General features: G+C 44.3%; 1 pseudogene; it reads right to left on the reverse strand.

Annotated features, from left to right (window-relative positions):
• Positions 1-5,106: 5,106 nt before the first annotated feature.
• LOC116529601 lies at positions 5,107-12,351 on the reverse strand (annotated as a pseudogene).
• Between the last annotated feature and the right edge of the window lie 731 nt (positions 12,352-13,082).

The raw sequence follows: 13,082 nt of genomic DNA on the forward strand, positions 1-13,082 counted from the left end.
GAATATAAAGAGTACTACAGGAAGATCTTTGTGATAATGTGATCATTCCGTATCTTGATTGTTGTGGTAGTTGCACAAATATACACATGTGATAAAATGATATAGAACTATACACAAGGCTGGGCGCGGTGGCTCACGCCTGTAATCCCAGCACTTTGGGAGGCCGAGGTGGGTGGATCATGAGGTCAAGAGATCGAGACCATCCTGGTCAACATGGTGAAACCCCGTCTCTACTAAAAATACAAAAAATTAGCTGGGCATGGTGGCGCGTGCCTGTAATCCCAGCTACTCAGGAGGCTGAGGCAGGAGAATTGCCTGAACCCAGGAGGCGGAGGTTGCGGTGAGCCGAGATCGCGCCATTGCGCTCCAGCCTGGGTAACAAGAGCGAAACTCCGTCTCAAAAAAAAAAAAAAAAAAAAAAAAGAACTATACACATACATTGTATTTATGTGTTATTCCTGGTTTTTGATAGTGTACCTTAATTATGTCAGATACAATCATTGGGGAAAACTGGGTGAAGGGTACACAGGGACTTTTTGTACTATCTTTGCAGCTACCTGTGAATCTAAAATTATTTCAAAATTAAAGATTTTAAAGGAGACAATTCACAGACCTTCTAAAGAAAATGGTGTTTGGATGATTGATTATCTATAAGGGGAAAAATAAAATAGATCCCTATCTTACTATATACACAAAAGTCAATACCTAGAGTATTTGAGACCTATATATAAACAGAAAAATTATTATACAAGGCAATATTAGAAGATTATCTTTTTGACTGCTGGATAGGCAAATATTTCTTAATTTGGTCAAAAATGGACAAACTAAAAGAAGGAAAATCAATAAATTTGACTACATTAACATTAAACATTTTACATAAAAAGAGGGAAAAGGGCCAGGTGCAGTGGCTCATGCCTGTAATCCTAGCAGTTTGGGAGGCCAAGGCGGGTGGATCACCTGAGGTCAGGAGTTCGAGACCAGCCTGGCCAACATGGTGAAACGCCAGCTCTACTAAAAATACAAAAATTAGGCATGGTGGCACACGCCTGTAATCCCAGCTACTTGGGAGGCTGAGGCAGGAGAATCACTTGAACCTGGGAGGTGGAGGTTGCAGTGAGATCACACCATTGCATTTCAGCCTGGGCAACAGAGTAAGACTCTGTCTTAAAAAAAAAAAAAAAGTGAAAAGATAAGCTACAAAATGAGAGAATAATTGCAGCACAGAAAGCTGAGTAAGATTTGATCTGTAGAATATGTAAATAATTTCTCTAAGTCAATAAGAAGAGACAATTTAATTAGCAAAATGGACAAAGAAATAAATAGTATTTCCACTCAAGAAAAAGTATAAATAATATGCAGGCATATTTTTAAATGTTCAGGTTCATTCAAAGTCAAATACACAGGGAAATATATGTTGAGACCACAGTAAAATCCAATTTCACAAGTTAGATAATATCAAATTTTAACTAGAATATGGCATAATACGAACTTTCGTATGTTTCTAATATTGATATAAATCAGAAAATTCCCATAGGAAAATTGTGTAGCATTACCTTAAAAAGTTGAACATGCATGTACCCTACAATCTAGCAATTCTACTATAAGGTATATTCCCTAAAGAAACTCTTACATATGGGTACCAAGAAACATGGAGAAGACTATGTATAGTGGCATTGTCCATAATAGCAAAACAAACAAAAATAACAAAAGTAACTGGAAAAAATGGAAATGTCTAATATTATAGTTTTAAGATTTTTCTATGTTATCACATGTATTCTTTGATTTTTACTGCTCTATAATTTTATAGAGTATGAACTTTACTGTATTCTTTTTAATGGAATGCTGCAAATTATTTATTCTCATTAAAGGCAGTAAAGCCAGACCATTTTACTAGTGAGCTTTTACTAAACTTTCAAAGGAACTGATGATTCTTATACATGTTGCTCCAAGCAGAAAAAAATTTCAACTTATATCAAGAGGTTGAAATAATCTTGATAACAAAAAACATTTGAGGGCAATAGAAAGGGCAGTCTTATTTATGAACATGGATGCAAAAAATCTAAATAAAATATTAATTTTTAAGTCCAGTATTAAATTTAAAAATAATGCATTCACAATCAAAGTATAGCTTATTCCAGGAATGTAAGGATTTTCCAAAATTAGAAACTCCATCAGTGTTTTGGCTTCCCAGCCTAGTCTCACTACTTCATCTGAGGCAATAGCAAAGGCAACAAGAACAATGTAAGCAATCAGCCACTACAATTACTCTGATCCAGGCCAAATTATACAGAGGACTAGGGGGATGAATATTTTGGTTCATTCCAGACAACAAGGCTAATGATTTCAACACAGAGATAAAATAGATGTGTAACTGCACAATTTTATTTATTTATTTATTTATTTATTTATTTTTGAGACAGAGTCCCACTCTGTCACATGGGCTGAAATGCAGTGGCGTGATCTCAGCTCACTGCAACCTCTGCCTCCTGGGTTCAAGCAATTCTCCTGCCACAGCCTCCTGAGTAGCTGGGATTACAAACACAAGCCACCATGCCTGGCTAATGGTTTTGTATTTTTAGTAGCGATGGGGCTTCGCCATGTTGGCCAGGCTGGTATTGAACTCCTGACCTTAGGTGATCCACCTGCCTCAGCCTCCCAAAGTGCTGGGAGTACAGGTGTGAGCCACCATGCCCAGCCCAACTGAATGATTTATTAACCTAAACTGACTTGGCTAAAATTGACAGAAGAAACAATTATGGGTCTAAAACCTAGAAACTTTCTTGACTGTAGAAACTCAAGGTGATCTTTTCTTTTATGACATTATCTCTTTGTCTTCTGCTTGAATCTCCTGTAAATGCCTCCCCAGTCCTTCTCCTAAGGTAAGCTAACTTCTCTAATAGCATTTGCATGTGGTGTTATTTCCTTAGAAAATCACTATTTTGATTATGAATGTAATAAACAGATTCAAGCAAGAATCGTCAATGGATGCTAAAATCATTGGGTGAAAGATTGTTGCAAAAGATGATGTTCACACAGTTTCAAAGTATACCTTATAGGTTATGTGATTAATTATAAACAGGAAAACATACGTTTGTAACAGAGATCTGATGGACATTACCTTAACCAGGTGGTCAAACTTACCATCAGTGTCATAATGAGATAAACCGACATTAGGTGCCTCTTGATGTGAAGTAATTGGAAGTATGCAGCATCACATATGTGGTATTTTTGCCAAAATGATTAACATGAATCTAATTGTGGGAGAAGAGTGAGATAAATCCAGTTTGCAGAACATTCAACATGGCAACTTCTTTGGACTCTTAAAAAATATTAGTGTTATGAAAAACTATGTGTGTATGTGTGTGTGTGTTATCTGCATACATGCATTTGTGTGTGTGTGTTATTCCAGATTAAAGATTAAGATTGAAGGGTGAGGCATGGTGGTTCATGCCTATAATCCCAGTACTTTGGAAGGCCAGGACAGGAGGATTACTGGAGCTCAGGAGTTCTTGACCAGCCTGGGCTAGTGAGAACTTGTCTTTATTTTTCCAATATGGAAAAAAAAAAAATTAAAGGATACTAAATATCTTTATAAGGCCTGATAACCATATGCAATGTGGCATTCCTAATTAGATCCTAGATTAAATAAGAAAAAAGTTAGAAAGGAAATTATGGGGAGAATTGATGAAATTTTAATATGTATTATATTTAGATATAATTATATTAATGTTAAATTTATTGGATGTGATAATGGTATCGTGGATATATAGGAGAATGTTTTTGTTCTTAAAGAGAGGCATGCTGAAGCATTTCAGTTTAAAATGCCATGATGTCTGCAACTTTCAAATGGTTCAACAAAAAAGAAAAAATTATATAGATGATAGATAAATAAAATGTGGCAAAATGTTAACAATCAGTGAATTTAGGTGGTGGAGAAACTATTAATTCACTATACTATAATTTCACCTTTTGTGGAGATTTTATTTTGAGACAGTCTTGCTCTGTCACCCAGGCTGGAGTGCAATGACTCAATCTTGGCTCACTGCAACCTCTACCTCCCAGGTTCACGCAATTCCCCTGCCTCAGCCTCCCTAGTTGCTGGATTACAGGCACCAGCCACTATGTCTGGCTACTTTTTTTATTTTTATTTTATTTTTATTATTTATTTATTTATTTTATGAGACAGAGTTTCACTCTTTCTCCCAGGCTGAAGTGAAGTGGTGCAATCTTGGCTCACTACAACCTCCACCCGCTCCCCCGGGGTTTCAAGCAATTCTCCTGCCTCAGCCTTCTGAGTCGCTGGGATTATAGACACCTGCCATAATGTCTGGCTAATCTTTGTATTTTTAATAGAGACAGGGTTTTGCAATGTTGGCCAGGCTAGTCTTGAACTCCTGACCCAGGTGATCCACCCGCCTTGGCTTCCCAAAGTGCTAGGATTACAGGTGTGAGCCACTGCGCCCGACTGAGATTATTTTTCAAAATAAAAATTTGCAAAAAACAAAACTGAAAACAGAAAAACATGCACCCCTTTTCTGACGTCATTCATTTGAAAAAAATTAACAAAATAAAATAGGAATCTTATTGTAATTGGACAAAGGCAAGAGCAGTAAAAGGTAGAAAGAATATATGCAGTGCAGCAATTTCAGAGATGTTAATCTTACCTAGTTAACCACTCACTGTGCTTTTGAAACACAGTGATGGTCACAAGAATGGAAACATTCCATAACTTTTCCTTGTTTCTCTCTTCTCCCTTCCTAAGACCTAGCTGATCTGTATAGTTTCTCCTGAATTTGCTGACTTTACTAATTTTATTTCTTTTAGCTAATCTTGATAACTTTCACTCTTCTTACATGATAAATTCATCTTCTTAATTATGTCTTTTCTTTCTCCCCACCTTCCCCCCCTGCTCCCCCCCCCCCCGCAGAATAAATAGAGTCCCAGGCAAGGCAGAGTTCACTGGGGGTGCCCAAGCCGGATTCACCCACCCTTTCGGCTCCAGCCTAAGCGGGGCTACAGCTTTCAAGAGAAGCAGCAGTCTCTTCCTGGTCCTGGTGTCCCAGCGGGGTCACTGGGAGGGACTAGTGTGGTCCTGCGAGTCCCATCGCCGGCTCCCTAGGCATTCCATTCGTCTGTGAGCAGGGAAGGGGGTGCCGCAGCCTCCTCGGTTGTCCCAACCCTGCTTCTTTCTTCCCTGTCCTTCCTCTGGTAGACGGAGTGAAGCTTGTTGATTAAGATTTTGTCCTCCCCCTCGTTGCTGATCTGCTCCTTGAGCAGGCGGAAGACCTTCCGCGGGTCCCGTACCACCTGGGTGGTGAGGTAGATCACCGCCAGCGGTAGGGCCAACACCAGGAAGACGAAGAAGGTATTTTCCACCAGGTACCGGTGCACCCAGGGTCTCCAGGAGACCCTGGGCCCGCAGCCTCCAGATGGCGCACCCACACCTGCCGGCCTCGGACACGCTGTCCAGGGTCCGGAAGGGCCTGCGGATGCTTGAGGGCTTCACCTGCCAGCCGGCCGGCGTAGCAGAGGAAGACGGCGGCGCCCAGGACAGCGAGGAAGCAGGGCAGCGTGAGGAAGGCGGTGCTCACATGCGAGGCCGGCCAGGGCCGGAGCGGCGCCTGGCAGTTGGCCAGAAGGCTGGTCCCCTTGAGTAGAAGACGAGCAGCAGCTTGATGATCTGCACAGCGGGGAGGAGGGAAGAGAAGAGCACCCCCAGCCAGGTCAGAGTCTGCCCCTAAATCAGCTCCAGAACGTTCCGGGCAATGTCATACTCAGGCTTCCGCCTCCTCTTCAGCTTCTTCTGGGAGATCATCCTCCACGTCAATTTCCCGAAAAGCGTGTCCAGCAGCGCGTGAAAACAAAGTTCATCACCAGGAACCGGTACCGCTCCTGGCCCGCGAAGTCCTCCCAGCACTGGCCTTCCCCGCCCACCCTGCGGCCCAGCCAGGGGCAGCACAGTGTCCCCAGGATGGCCAGCCTGAGGATGCGGTTCCTGCAGATGGCCGCGTACAACTCCAGCACCGGGGAGTCATGCGGCTCCAGGGCGGCCAGGCCACGGCACAGGTAGGGGGCCCCAGGTTGAGGAGGCCCACCACCAGGGGCAGGACCAGCAGCGCGGCCTCCTGGCCAGCAGCCTCCAGATTCTGCATCATGAACTCCGAGATGTGGATGGCCACAGCGCAGCCCAGCGCGGTCCCCAGGTACAGCAGCCACACGAGTCCCAGCACGGCCGCCTGCCGCAGCCTCCCACAGACGCTCCTGGGGCTCTGCCGCAGCGGCCACTCAGCTGGCAGCTCCTTGTCCGGGTGCCAATGTTGTCTGTTGTCTTGCTGGAGGCGGAAGGCCTGCTTCTGCATCACCTTGCAGTCCCAGGAGCAGAAGGTGGTGATGGAATGGATGTCAGAGGTGCTGCCCACCCGGTAGCTCTCTCCAAAAGAGTGAGCCATGCTGTACACCAGGGTGACACAGGAAATGAAGAAGCCCACGCCCACAGTGAAAAGATAGGCCAGGGGCATGTTGCAGGGCAGGCTACCCGCCCTGGGTGTGTGTCGGCCGCCACCCAGGGGGCTGCCACACGGCTGATCCAGTGTGGCATTACTGTAGTGGCCGTAATACATGACTGTGTGGGTGAAGCAGCTTATGCCTGTGAGGAGGAGCTCCAGGCATGTGCAGATGGCAGCAGGTCCCGGGCGGAAGGCGGCCTGCGGGCCCACGATGAAGGCCACCAGTGGCAGCAGCAGGAGGGCGTTGAAGGCCAGCAGGGTTTTGAGGAAGAGACAGTAGATCACGCTGGAGCCTAACTGGCCCCTGATATGTTTCAGGGCGTAGCGCCACAGCGTCAGGACCTGAAGGCCCGAGAGCAGTGCCAGCGCTAGGCTGTGCAAGGCATATCTGAGCCAGCCGCAGCAGGAGCAGATCTCGCCATGGCCCCTCTGGCCCTTCCACTTCCCCCTAGTGTTCCGGCTCTTCTCTCGCAGCCCGCGTTTCTCAGCCAGGCTTAAGGGCAACCCTCAAAGCACGTGGTCCCACTGCGCCACCGCCAGGCCCTAGAGCTCCTTCACCGGGAGGCTCCGCTCCTCCTCCGTCTCCTCCTCCCGGCTGTGGAGTCCAGCTCCAGGTTGTACAGGTGGAGGCTGGGCCGGGCGGAGCACACCAAGTCCCCCAGCAGGGCCGGGCAATGGTGCGGTTGGGCGTGCTGGCCAGGATGCAGAGTGTGGCTGTGCTGTGGGTACCCTCGGGCCCCAAGAGTGTCTGCTGGCCACTCGCTGTGGTCCCCCTCTCCCTCTGCTGCAGCTCCAGCCCCTCCTGGGCCTCCCAGCAGTTCTGCTCTTGGATGAGCTGGTGGAAGGAGTCGCTGTGCATGTCACTGTCATCCTCTCATCGTAGGGGCTGGGCTCCTGACTTGGAGGCGCCAGGGAGGAGGGAATGATGTCTTTTCTTTCTTTTTTTGACGGAGTCTCACTCTGTTGCCAGGCTGGAGTACAGGGGCACGATATTGGCTCACTGTAACCTCTGCCTCCAAGGGTTCAAGCCATTATCCTGCCTCAGCCTCCCGAGTGGCTGGGACTACCGGCATGCACCACCACGCCCAGCTAATTTTTATATTTTTAGTAGAGACAAGGTTTCTGATATTGGCCAGGATAATCTCGATCTCTTCACCTCGTGATCCACCTGTCTCAGCCTCCCAAAGTGCTGGGATTACAAACATGAGCCACCACGCCTGGCCAAAGTCTTTTCAACAAGTGGAATTCACATTAATAAATCAAAGGAGGGAGGGAATCCTTCCCAAATGATTTTATGAGACCGACATCGTCCTGATACCAAAACGCGGCAGAGACTCAACAAGAAAAGAAAACTTCAGGCCAGTATACATGATGAACATAGATGCGAAAATCTTCAATAAAATACTGGCAAACTGATTGCAACAGCACATCAAAAAGCTTATCCATCACAATCAAGTAGGCTTCATCCCGGGGATGCAAGGCTGGTTCAACATACACAAGTCTATAAACGTAATTCACCACATAAACAGAACCAAAGACAAAAACCACGATTATCTCAATAGATGCAGAGAAGGCCTTTGACAAAATTCAACAGCCCTTTACGCTAAAAACTCTCAATAAACTATGTATCAACGGAACATATCTCAAAATAATAAAAGATATTTATGACAAACCCACAGCCAATATCGTACTGAATGGAGGAAGCATTCCCTTTGAAATCTGGCACTATACCAGGATGCCCTCTCTCACCACTCCTATTCAATATAGTATTGGAAGTTCTAGCCAGAGCAATCAGGGAAGAAAAGAAATAAAGCGTATTCAATTAGGAAGGGAGGAAGTCAAACTGTCTCTATTTGCAGATGACATGATTGTATATTTAGAAGACCCCATCGTCTCAGCCCAAAATCTCCTTAAACTGATAAGCAACTTCAGCAAAGTCTTAGGATACAAAATCAATGTGCAGAAATCACAAGCATTCCTATACACCAATAACAGACTTAAAGGGAGCCAAATCAAGAACAAGCTGTCATTTGCAATTGCTACAAAGAGAATAAAATACCTAGGAATACAACTAACAAAGGATATAAATGACGTCTTCAATGAGAACTACAAACCACTGCTCAAGGAAATAAGAGAGGACACAAACAGACGGGAAAACATTCCATGCTCATGGAATGTAAATTAGTTTAACCATTGTGGAAGACTGTGGTGATTCCTCAAGGACCTAGAAATAGAAATTCCATTTGACCCAGGAATCCCATTACTAGGTATATATCCAAAGGATTATAAATTGTTCTATTATAAAGACACATGCACACGTATGTTCATTGAGGCACTGTTTGCAATAGCAAAGACCTAGAACCAACCCAAATGCCCATCAATGATAGACTGGACAGGGAAAATGTAGCACATATACACTGTGGAATACTATGCAGTCATAAAAAATGATGAGTTTTTGTCCTTTGTAGGGACATGGATGAACCTGGAAACCATCATTCTCAGCAAACTGACACAAGAACGGAAAATCAAACACTGCATGTTCTCACTCATAGGTCGATGTTGAACAATGAGAACACATGGACACAGGGAGGGAAGCATCACACACTGGGGCCTGTTGGGGGGGAAATAGGGTAGGGACAGTGGGGGGGGGGGAGCTGGGGAGGGATAATGGGAGAAATGCCAGATATAGATGATGGGGATGGAGGCAGCAAACCACATTGCCACGTATGTACCTATGCAACAATCCTGCATGTTCTTCACATGTACCCTAGAACCTAAAGTGCAATAAAAAATATAAATAAATAAATAAATAAAATAAAAAAATAAATCAAAGGAGGAACATTGTATGATCATCTCTCTTAATGCTAGAAAATCAAGCAATAAAATTCACTTCCTCTTTAGAAATAAGAAGAGAACCTCCTTAATATGAAAGAGGGTACCTATAATAAAACTTCCACCAAATCTCATGGTTTAATGTATGAGGAATTCTTCTAAACTTTGGAAGCTTTTTTTTTTAACACTGGTAACTAAATAGGCCAGTAAAATGGGGGTACTCTGTCACTGTCAATGCTCACCATGATATTACAGGTCTTGATCAATACAATAAGACCAGAAAAAGAAAGAAGGAGTATAAAGATTGGAGAGGAAGAGATTTATTCGCAGATTTATTCATGATAATTCACATAGAAAATAATGATAAGAATAGCTAAATTTTTTTTTTTGAGATAGGATCTTGCTCTGTTGCCCAGGCTGGAGTGCAGTGGCACAATCTCAGCTCACTGCAACCTCTGCCCCTGCCCTCCCACAGGCTCAAGTGATCCTCCCACCTCACCTTCCCGAGAAGCTGGGATCACAGGCATGTGCCACCACCCCCAGCTAATTTTTTTTTTTTTTTTGAGATGGAGTCTTGCTCTGTTGCCCAGGTTGGAGTGCAGTGGCATGATCTCGGCTCACTGCAACCTCTGCCTCCTGCCTCCTGGGTTCAAGCGATTTCCCTGACTCAGCCTCCTGAGTAGCTGGGACTCTAGGCAAGTGCCACCACGCCCAGCTAATTTTTGTATTTTAAGTAGAGTTGGGGTTTCGCCATCTTGGCCAGGGTGGCCTTGAACTCCTGACCTTGTGATTCACCTGCCCCAGCCTCCCAAAGTGCTAGGACTACAGGTGTGAGCCACTGTGCCCGGCCTGTTTTGTATTTTTTATAGAGATGGAGTTTTGCCATGTTGCCCAGGTTGGTCTGGAACTCCCAGACTCAAGCAATCCACCAGCCTTGGCCTCTCAAAGTGCTGAGACTACAAGCCTGAGCCACTCACACCCAGCCAAGAATAGCTAAAATTTATTGAGCACCTAATATGTGCAAATTCTGTGCAGTAAGCATTACATGTATAATGCCTTTAATGTATAATTAAATAATGCCATTTAGTCCTACTTCAAAAAAAATCTAGAAGATAGGAGCAAGTATTGCTCACATCTTACAGATAGTGACAATTATTATTATTATTTGAATTGCTTTATTTGGGAAAAGTGCTTCTTACAAAAGGGCAGCTGCAAAATATAGAGAGCTCTGCAACAATTATTTGTATTTTCAAAAAGTGAAAGAATGGGTGGGATCCAAGGAATCCAAGCAGTAGGTGGAAAAACCAGGGGCAACCCCGAGTTATTTTCAGGAAACAGAGCGACAAAATACAAAGGTAAAATTTCCAATCAAGGAATTCTTCAAACAACCTAATTTTAGCTAGTCTTAGGGATTCCCAAAAGTATGACTTATTACTGCAAATCCATTACTCCACTACAATAAACACCTTAGAGCAGAGTTTTGAATCATATCTGTCTATGTGAAAGCTCAGGGATGAAATGACACAAATACCCACAAAAACAAGCACAAAAACCCAACAACAAAGTGCCCCAAATGAGGACAAAGAATTCTCAGACAGTGCCTGTACTGGAAAGGCTAGACCGTAAAACATTAAATACAACTGTGCATCCAAGACTCAGTTTGTGTTAACATATGGGATAACCAGGTAGTTTTAACCTCTATGGCTAACCTCGTTTCACTGTTTATATAAACAGAGCTAGAACTGCTATATTGACAACTACCCATAATACTGCTTTGTCCTTTAAGATCTACCTGCCGCACAAGGCTTAAACCACGAAACCAAGTTTTTCTACTAAGGCTAAGAATACTACATCTATGCAGGGTTGAGAAACTTATCATACACCCACACCCCTTTCCTCAATGAGTTTCCAGAAGTGGTTTGTTCGTTGGGCCCAGTATCTGCTTGATGTTCCCGCTTTCTGTCTCTGCGCTCCTCTCTATGGCCATCAGGGTACACATTCCTGTAAAAACAGTTCCCTCCAAATGGACAGCTACCATGTGCTTCATCAAAATACCTTCATGCCTTATTTCTCATTGCTTCCTTGTATTTCTGAATCAGTTTCTGCTTCTCTTCTTTCTCCTCCACCCAGCACTCATTTGGAATGACAAAGTTATATGTGATACGGCATTCTGGGCAGGGCTTTATGATTTTGCTCTCAAATTGCTTAGCACTCCTCCACTTGCGAATGCACTTGAGACAGTAGGTGTGATTGCAGTTGGAGAGGATCCTGAAGCAGTGCTCTCTGGGGTTGGCTTTCCTGGGAGACCACCTACCTCCATGCAGATCCTACACACCATGTCCTTGCTGCGCTGCACAGCGAATGAGAGCTCCGTGTCCTTCTCAATGCACAATTTTACATGCTGTGATCTCTCGGTAGCATCCATCGGATGCAGGACCTGCAGCCCACACATGTCACATGAATCTCCATGGAGATAACACACAGTTCTAATATCAGCACTCTCCCATTACAGCATAGGGGCACAGCTGCTGCTTTGTTTCCATGGCAGTTTTTTTTTTTTTTTTTTTTTTTTTTTCTGAGTCTTCCTTTGTCACTGAGCCCTGCAGGCGTGCTTCAGTGCAGGAAGGCCCAGTACGGCCGCAATAGGGTTCCCCAAGAACAAACTCAGTAGCATTCACCCAGTCCTCTGAGCCTGCTCCTACAGTTGCAAAGTTTGAATTTCTTGACTCAGGTTTGCCTGTATTCATTTCAACAAGTGATCCAACTATCAATGAGAGACTTGAGGAAGCAGCAAGGGATGACTTTGTAGTTAGCTCTGCAGCAGTTCCTTCTTCCTGTTTCAATGGCTTGCTATGTTCATATTTGCAGCGGTCTCCATAAATACAGTACCCTCGCTGAAAATACATGCACTCTACACCATGCGGACTCTCAGAGAGGTCATGCAAGTAGTGACAGTTATCTCCTTCCTTAAACCCCATGAATATAATACCTGCAGGTGACCTGTTTAGTCCAGCCACTGCCACTGTATTCACTGCTGCTCCTGCTCCTGATGTGGCTGTTGTTTGGGAACTGCAGCCTCTGCCATTACTGTTTATGATAGTGACAATTATTATTCCTATTTTACAATTAGTGACGCTAAGGCACAGAGAAGGCAAGAAATTCACTCAAGATCAAACCTAAACAGTTTGTTTCTAGGGCCTGAAATTTCAACCACTAGCCTATATTATAACTTACCGTCATCAACGCAATTTCGTGGTAGACAAAACAAGGTATGAAAAGTATTCAAGCTCTGATGGAATAAAATTAATATGTCTTTAGAGCCGAAGGTGAAGCCATATCAGTGATTCTCAACCTTGGCTGTATATTAGAACCACCAGAGGAGGTTTGAAAAATCCTGATACCTAGACTGTACCCAGGCCAATTACAGCAGAATTTTGGAAGATGGGTGGAAAGGCCACCCACATAGTTGTTAAAAACAACTACATTAAAATATCTTAAGATGGCTGGGGGCTGTGGCTCACGCCTGTAATCCCAGCACTTTGGGAGACCATAGCTGGTGGATCACCGGAGGTCAGGAGATCAAGACCAGCCTGGCCAACATGGTGAAACCCGGTCTCTACTAAAAATACAAAAATTAGCTGGGTGGTGACATGCACCTGCAATCCCGGCTACTCGGGGGAATGAGGCAGGAGAGTCACTTGAACCAAGGAGGTGGAGGTTGCCCTGAGCCAACAGCATTCCAGC

The sequence above is a fragment of the Sapajus apella genome, unplaced genomic scaffold, assembly GCF_009761245.1.
Source record: "Sapajus apella isolate SASKATOON/1434 unplaced genomic scaffold, GSC_monkey_1.0 scaffold62, whole genome shotgun sequence".
Lineage (NCBI taxonomy): Eukaryota > Metazoa > Chordata > Mammalia > Primates > Cebidae > Sapajus > Sapajus apella.